This window comes from Solanum stenotomum, chromosome 6, assembly GCF_019186545.1.
Source record: "Solanum stenotomum isolate F172 chromosome 6, ASM1918654v1, whole genome shotgun sequence".
NCBI classification, from domain to species: Eukaryota; Viridiplantae; Streptophyta; class Magnoliopsida; order Solanales; family Solanaceae; genus Solanum; species Solanum stenotomum.
The window spans coordinates 38,957,080-38,966,221 of NC_064287.1; the positions used below are offsets into that span (position 1 = coordinate 38,957,080).

The following is a 9,142-nucleotide window of genomic DNA, read 5'->3' on the forward strand; positions in this document are numbered from 1 at the left end:
TTAGATTTTATTGAATAAATTTGAAGGCTTTATTCAAGTCTTTTTTATATAACTATTGTCTTGCATTTTAATTTTAATTTTAATTTTAAAATACTAACTTTAAAATACTTAATTTAAAAATTGAAATTTGACATTTGAAATTTCAAGTTAAATTCTTTTAAAATATTTAAAATACAAATTTGAACTTCTCAAATTTGAAATTTGAAACTTGAAACTTGAAATTTGAAATTTGAAAGCTTAAACATTTTTTATTAGCTAAAAATGTTATTGAAAACTAAATAAACTAAAAATGCTATTCAATAACATATAATTTCAATACAAATAAATAAACATATAAAAAAAATAAAAATTCCACGTCCTGTCCTGTCAAATCCCGTCCCATCCTGTATATATAGTGGGACGGGTTGGGACGAATTTTTATCCCCCCAATCCCGGTCCCCCCAAAATCCTGGCCAAAATGACCCCCGTCCCGTCCCGTCCCCCAGTCCCCATCCCCATCCCCCTGCCAGCCCTAACTGAATGACACAGAAACAAATAAATACAGTAGCAATAAATGATCATTGTAAAATACACTGATGGATTCAACGTGCATATTCAGACAACTAGGTTTGTTAGCTTCTAAGCATGTTTTCATGATTAGAAAGTGAGATATTATTACTCAATTAAAATAAATATATTAAGCACTTTTTGTTATTTAGACAAATTATACATTATGATATTGATTAATCAACGTTCACTAGTGAAATAACTACAAAATAAACTTGTGAAGCCACTTATAAGTTTTGTTTTTTCGTAATGACATAATTAGTTGTTTGGTGGTTCCACACCTTTTTCCAGTTTCTTACATATTCACACAAAAAAATTAGAGGGGAATTAATCAGTATTTTTTTTTTTTTGGTAATCAATTAGTTTATTATCTTTTTCTTTTGGTTAGATGCCTCTATATTTATAACGAATGACGATAAACTTCAGGAAAATAAATATGTCTATGAGTCAGAATTTAAAAAACAAGAAGTATATCACGTATGATATATTACTTTACTACTTATGTAAGGGACGGCTCAACGAAATATGTGGCATTAAGCCAAATTTTAGAAAAAGCCTAAATATATTTCACTCATTTTATTTTATATGTTTTACTTTGATTGAACATGACGTTTTAGAAGTATGAAAAACTTTTAATATAATTGGCTAAAGTTAAAAGAGTGTATATTGTATGACATACAAAAAATATTCTTTGAATCGAACATGATATTTACTTAGAAAAATTTTAAATTTCATGAGCAATTTTATTATTTTCAATTTCATAAGCAAAATTATTATTTTCAACACATTAGTTTTTCGACACGTGCGTTGCACATGATTATCAATTCAGAAAATTTAAGCGAAGATTTGAATAATAAGTTTTAAACAAAATACTATTGCAGACTCTTTTGTGATTGTTCAATGTGAATCGTAATATATATCCCTTATTCACACGAACCTATGAAGATTGTCAATGAAAAAATTTATTAGTTAAATGCAGTAATGTATATAATTATTTCAATTTGATGAGGTTCAACTATGTAATTAGTCGTATCTCAGTAATATTACCTTATAGACGATATTTGTTGTGTACTTTCCTTGTCATCTAACCAAATGTACTTTGCACGTGTATTCCACTTAATATGTTTAGATGTCATATGAACATGTGGGGAACACCTACATTTTTTTTAGAACTATTTTAGTATATTAATTTTTATTTTATAAGTTATAATATAATATATGACGTTCTTTTTGTTGGCTCTTAAGCATCAAAAAAATAAATCGTGACAATTCTCTAACTCTTGAGAAGTTTATTAATTTTGGAAAAAGATATTCAGAAACATATATCTACATCACAAGAGAAATTGTTAACAAAAACAAATGAATTTGGACTACAATAAAAATTAAACTAATACAAACTTCAATTGGGTTATTACAAGTCATATGGAATTTTCTTAATCGTAAATATTGAAATATTAAGAAATAGTAAATCAGTAAAACAAAAGGGCAATGTCTATATAGTAATAACTATTTTGAAGCAAACTTCCTGACAATCTAAATCACATAAGTAGTATTGGTAAATAAAGTCATTCTTTTGTCTTGGACATAAAAAAACAAATTGTGACAATTCTCTAACTTTTGAGAAGTTTAATAATTTTAGAAAAAGATATTCAGAAGCATATATTTACATCACAAGAGAAATTGTTGACAAAAATAAATGAATTTAGACTACAATAAAAATTAAACTACTACAAACTTCAATTGGGTTATTACAAGTCATATTGACTTTCCTTCGTCGAAAATACCTAAATATTAAGAAATAGTAAATCAGTAAAACAAAAGGGCAATGCATATATAGTAATAACTATTTTGAAGCAAACTTCCTGACAATGTAAATCTCATAAGTAGCATTGATAAATAAAGTCATTATTTTGTCTTGAGCATTAAAAAAAACCATGAAAATTTTCTAACTCTTGAGAATTTTAATTATTTTTGAAAAAGATATTCAGAAGCATATACTACATAACAAGAGAAATTGTTAACAAAAACAAATGAATTTGGACTATATCTGTTAACTTCATATATTGGAACATTACATACTAATGTATATACTAAGTCAAAAATTAATTATTATATCATCAGAATTATTTTCCTCAAGTACTCGGGGTTAAGGAATATACCCTCTTAGGATTGAACAATTTACTTCATCAGAATTGTGGTACCTCATATTTTCTAAATTTTGAACTCACTCAACGACAATAAATCACACGAAATTTTTTAAAATACAAGAAGAAGAAGAGTAGAAGATTAAAAAAATATTGTTGTTGAAAAATGAGAGGAAACCCTTCTATTTATGGTAAACAAAGGGTAGTATGAACAATTATTTTTTGAGTCTTATCTGAAAAGTCATGACCTTTCTGAGAAGTCACAACCCTTTCGAAAAGTGACAACTCTTTGGAAAAGTCACAACTCATCTAAAATTCACAACCCTTTGAAAAAAGTCACAACTTATCAGAAGAGTCACAGCATAATTTAGGGTTATTATAGTAATTTAACATTCAATTTAGGACTTTATGCTTTTAAGGTAACTAGTTTTACGGCACGTGCGTTGCACGTGTGTATCATATATATAATATATGATGTTGTAAAATAGAATTAATATTATTAAATTAAAGCTTTTTAGTAAATAATTATAATTGAACGAACATATGACAAGCACTTTTAAATTATTAATACACATTGTCATAGAATTACTTGTATTTTGAGATCAAAATGACCAGTTATCATTAAAACATTTTAAAATACGTTCAAAGTTTAAATATGGGAGAAAGTGACATTTCTTTAATAATATTATTTCTTACTTCCTCAATTTTGTAGACAAACCTAACCAATAAAATAGAAAAAAAATATTCATTAAAAAAATGTCACCAATAGCCTTTCCTCTTGAGGTTATGAACATAAATAATGTACACCATTTAAGTACAAATTTTATCTTAAATATTCGTACTTGAAATTTAGTATGTGCATGACACTAATAAGGATTACCGTAAGTATTTCAATATTTTATCTTTATATGTAACATATGTTTTACAAAATATTATTAATCTATTAATATTTGAGTAAGGGTATCATAGAGAGGTAATTTAACCAAAAAAGTGTACTTGGTTGTTATCTTGAATGATGGTTATATATACTTTAGTAGAATAATTTAATTTTAATATATATGAATAACATCACCTTTGGTGAAAAATATTTCATTTCCTTATTTTTGTGGAATTGTAGTCTTCTCCTTTTTTCTGCCGCATATATATCATGTAGTTGTTATCTAATGAAAGTATCTAGTATCTTATAGAAGTTGTATCATGATATAAAATATAAATGTAAAGTATTATTTATAGAATCATTAATTTGATTTAAGATCATTTTATGATCAATCACTATTTTCTTATCTATTTTTATATAGCTAGTAAGGAGTGTATCTTGTGACATAAAGAAAAATTACATGGAACAATACATAGCCAATGAAGAAGGAAGACGAAAATATATGTTCATGCTCTATATTTACTCTAGAGTTCCTTTTGATTTAAATCTCTTGCCACCAACACTTTACTTTTTCCGTTCATTTTTACGTACATATCTATTAAAAATAATTATTATCATGGCTATGTTATCATATTATAAGTAAAAATGAAAATCTATTTTTGAAATAGTGAATTTAACATCAAAACTAATAATTCAATGGACTACGTTGATACCTATTGCTTTAGCAAAATTAGGAAGAAACTCCTTCGTTTGAGGGAAAAGAATAAAAAATAAAAAAACAAAGAAGAAATATCTTCCCAAATCATATGCCTTTTTTCATATTTGTTTAATATTATTATCTCTCCAATAACTTTTCATCACTGTTAACTCATGAAAATTGTAAGAAAAAATACGAGTGTGAATTGATGAATGATTTGCTACAATTTTTTCACCAACTCCCTTTTATGAGGTACCTTGAATTTCGTTGAATTTCGAACTTAATCAATTTTTACAAATAACACATGAGATTTTTTAAGAAGAAGAAGAGTAGAGAATTTAAAGAAATTATAGTTTAAAAGTGTAAGGAAATCTCTCTTTTTATAGCTACCAAATAGTAGTATGAATAGATGTTAATTGTGCCTTATCCGAAAAGTTACAACCTTACTGCTTATCGAAAAAGTCACAACCCTTTGAAAAAGGCACAACTCATCAGAAAAGGCACAACCCTTTAGAAAAGTCACAACCAATTGAAAATATCACAACCCTTCGGAAAAGTCACAACTCATTGAAAAAGTCACAACTTGTCAAAATCACAACCATTTGGAAAAGTCACAACTCATTGAAAAAGTCACAATCCTTTAATTTGAAAATGTATCTACTTTCAATATAATAAAATTAATTAAATTAATAAATAAAATAAATTAAGTATTTTTAATTGAGGGTATTATAGTAATTCAACATTCAAGTTTGGGAATTCATGCTTTTAAGGTAGTATAGATATAAATATATATATATATATATATATATATAGAGAGAGAGAGAGAGAGAGAGTACTTTTGTGTATTGCAGTCATCAATCAAAGATCTTTACCTGTAAATTGCAGTCATCAATCAAAGATTTGTGTAGACATTGAAATTTTGTGTGACTTTACAAGACGTGTTCAATTTGAGTTGGGACTCTATAAGGTGTGTTCAATTTCAATTAGAATTCTTAGAGGCTACTCAACTCTAAACCCTAGTTCATGGTTGTATAAAGGATATTCTATTCCCTTGAAAAGACATCTCGAATATTCCGCAAATTCATGAAATATTCATAAAGAGGTCAAATCAAAATCATCCTAGTTCAGGAAATACGGCACTAACGGCCCTCGAATCATGGATAAATCTTAGGAGAGTAGAATCAAGGGAGGAACATATTTGTACCACACTATTTATCAATAAAATCGTGTTTATTCATATTTTATTTGTGATTGTAGTTTATTTTTCGTCACTTTAAAATTTGTTGCAAACACATTGGCACGCTCAGTGGAACGGAATTTGCCCTTCATCTCTTCTCTCATAAATCAAATCTGGAAATCTGAAGCTGCAAAGATGGAAGAAAAAGGTGGAAGAATGAGTACTTCAAGCCCCGTCTTTGAGTTTCATCAAGTCTACACTCCGACAAGCCTTAAAGCATGGGACATTTGTAGACATTGAAATTTTGTGGTACTCTACACGACGTGTTCAATTCAAGTTGAGACTCTACAAGGTGTATTCAATTTCAATTAGAATTAATTCTTGGAGGCTACTCAACCCTTAACCCTAGTCCATGCCTATATAAATGATACTTTATTCATTAACCCTTAACCCTAGTTCATGCCTACATAAATGATATTATATTCATTAACCCTTAACCCTAGTTCATGTCTATATAAATGATACTATATTCCTTTGAAAAGGCATCTCAAGTATTCCACAAATTCATAAAGAGGTCAAATTCAAATCATCCTAGTTAGGGAAATACACCACTAACGGCCCTCGAATCATGGATAAATCTAAAGAGTGTAGAATCAAGGGAGGAACATATTTGTACCCACATTATTTAATGTATCAATAAAATCATGTTTCTTCATATATTATTTGTGATTGTAGTTTATTTTCTATCACTTTAAAATTTGTTGCAAACAATTGGAAATCAGAGACATTACAATTTACACCTTGTTTGGATGGTCGTTACTCGTTGTATTGTATTATATTGTTAGTTTTAAATACAACATTTATTTGGATTGTTACTTAAATTTCATTGTAACATGTTGTTTAAATCCATTGTTAGGTAACGACGAAACGATCCATTTTGTGTAACGACCGACTTGGTTTGATCGTGTCGTTACCTTAATATTTTCTTCTAATTTTCTTGTTACTTATTATTTAATAATAATTCTATTTTATCATTTACCCAGCCTTTTCATATTAGCTCTACCTTGTACCATACTTTTTTGGTCAGTTTTATCATTCATAATTTGAATGTGTGACATTATGTAACGATGAAGAATGATACAATCTATCTAAACACTATATTCATTAAAACAATACAATACGATACATTAGGAAACAAGATGTAACAACCATGAAAATTGGAAAGATAAAATGTAAAACATAAAAATGCTGGCTATGGGGTTCGAACCCATGCGCACTTATGTGCAGAAGATCTTAAGTCTTCCCCCTTAACCTCTCGGGCAAACCAGCTTGACGTTTATAATTTCTAGCATTATTTTATAGTTACATCTTTTCAAGTTAAGACATTTTCTTTTTCATGTCAAAGAAATAAAAAAGTTGTCCTTTTGAAAGTTCTATTATTCTATCGAAGACTCTTTTATTAGACCTTTTTCTAAAAAGAAATTTAAAGAACATCCCTGATCTCTAGAATACTATTTTTTTGTGTGTGTGATTTATTATGTTACTCTTTTTTTCCTTTTTTAAATCGGGAAATTTCAGAAAAGTACATTTACCTAACTTATATTATAAAAATATAACGCAAAATTTATCTTACAAATCTTTAACTCAAAACTCAATTTGTTATATACAATAATATACATCTAGTATACAATAACATACAAAACTTTCATATTTATTTCTAAAAAGGATCATATTTGTCCTTGTCTACTCTCACAAATACGTTATATTTGCCCTTTCCATCCAACTTTAGGTCATATGTGCCCTTGTACTCTAAAAATGGTCATATTTACTCTTACATTGTTAAATTCGCACGTCGTCAATATATTTGCCCTTGTACTTTAAAAAAATGTTATACCTTGTACTCTCAAAAGGGTCATATTTATCTCTACTACATTAAATCGGCATGTCCTCAACATATCTATCCTCTTCATCCAACTTTGGGATCATATTTACTGTTGTACTGTAAAAATATTACTATATTTATTCCTGTTGTGTTAAATCCTCATGTCTCACCTTAGTTTTTCTATATGAATCCATCGAGATAGATTTTTTTTCTCAATTAATTTTCTAACTTATTTAATAAATAGGCTAATAACTTATTTAATAAACGGGCTAATATTTTTTTCTCAATGAATGGGCTAATATATTTAATTTTGAAAAAAAATGTCCCGTAAATCACATAAAAAAAATTAAGGTAAAATGTGGATTTAATATCGTAGCCCGTAGGACCCCTTTTTAGAGTACAATAAGGGTAAATATGACCATTTTTAAAGTACATGGGGCAAACATCATCCTAAAGTTGGATGAAAAAAGAAAGGCTTAAATTATCTATGACCCATTAAAGTTGTCCGCATATTTCACTTGGACACTTCAACTAAGCCTAATACCTATTGAGCACCCAAATTATTCAAAACATGTATCTATTAAACACAAAATGCTGATATGGCAGAAAAAATATTTTTCACTTTCCTTTGGGCACGTGAAAATAGCTGAAATTGTATTTTATTTTAATTGTTTTTCGAAAAATTAACACTTTTTCTTCTTCTATTGACACTTGGCATTGTAAATAACTAGAAAGAATTTTTTAAATATTTTGAAAATAATAATTTTTTAATTCAAAAAAAAAAATCCTCCCACCTTTCTCTCTCTCCCCCGCTTTTAGTCTTCTTCTTCACCTCAATTAGGTTTTAAAAACCAATTGCTCCTTGTGTCTAAATATTTAAAAATAAATTAACTAATTGGATCTGCAAAAAGAAAGAAGAAAAATAAAAAAATTGGGCATTACAGTAAAAAGTTTAGCCGACACTCGTCCAACTCCATTTCCGGCCACCTCCAAACAAACATCACCACTCAAATTAAAATGTAAACCCATTTAACTTATAAAAAATAGTATCAGAGAATTCGATAAAGTTAATTTGAGTCCTCTTGATTTCTCTTTTGCGTCGATTTTGAAATGATTAGCCGTCAACAAATTTTGCACCTTCATCATTCTTGTAGGAATCTCTCTATATCTTTCTCTCACATATTATGTATGATTTTTTTTTTAAAAGTTGAATCGGTAAATAATCGGATAAGAAGTTGAATTTTGTGGTTTAGGAAAAGAAATGTTGCAGGGAAGAAGATGAAGAAGAAAGGAGGTGGGGTGCCATGGGGTTGGGTAATTATTATATTCAATGTTTTAATATATACAAAAAAAGACTGAACATGTATTTATAATAAATTTTATTTTTTTAATTTAAAAATCATTTTTCAATAATTACTGGGGACCATTTACCATTTGTGCTCTTTTCATTAATCATTTTGCCATGTCATAGAGAGTGTATTACACACACTTTACAATTTTTGTTGATTATGAAAAAATGTCTAATAAGAATAAGTTTTGAATAGATAAAAGTGTTCAATAGGTAATAGCCATAATTGAGGTGTATAAGTGAAATATGCAGATAACTTTAAGAGGTCATCGATGACTTAAGTCAAAAAGAAAATATGTTGAAAAAGTATAGAAAAGGGCTAATATGACTTATTTGTGAGAGTACAAGGACAAATATGACCACTTTTTAGAGTATAAGGCCAAATATGACCTTTTTTTAGAGTATGGGAACAAATATGTTGATGACATGAAGTTAACGTCATAAGGGTAAATATGACCATTTTTTAGAATA

General features: G+C 28.0%; 1 non-coding gene across 1 annotated transcript; it reads right to left on the minus strand.

The window, feature by feature from the left end:
* Positions 1-6,687: 6,687 nt before the first annotated feature.
* On the minus strand, positions 6,688-6,770 carry TRNAL-UAA (transfer RNA leucine (anticodon UAA)). The gene has a single exon. It is a non-coding gene; the product is annotated as a tRNA-Leu (tRNA).
* Positions 6,771-9,142: the final 2,372 nt, after the last annotated feature.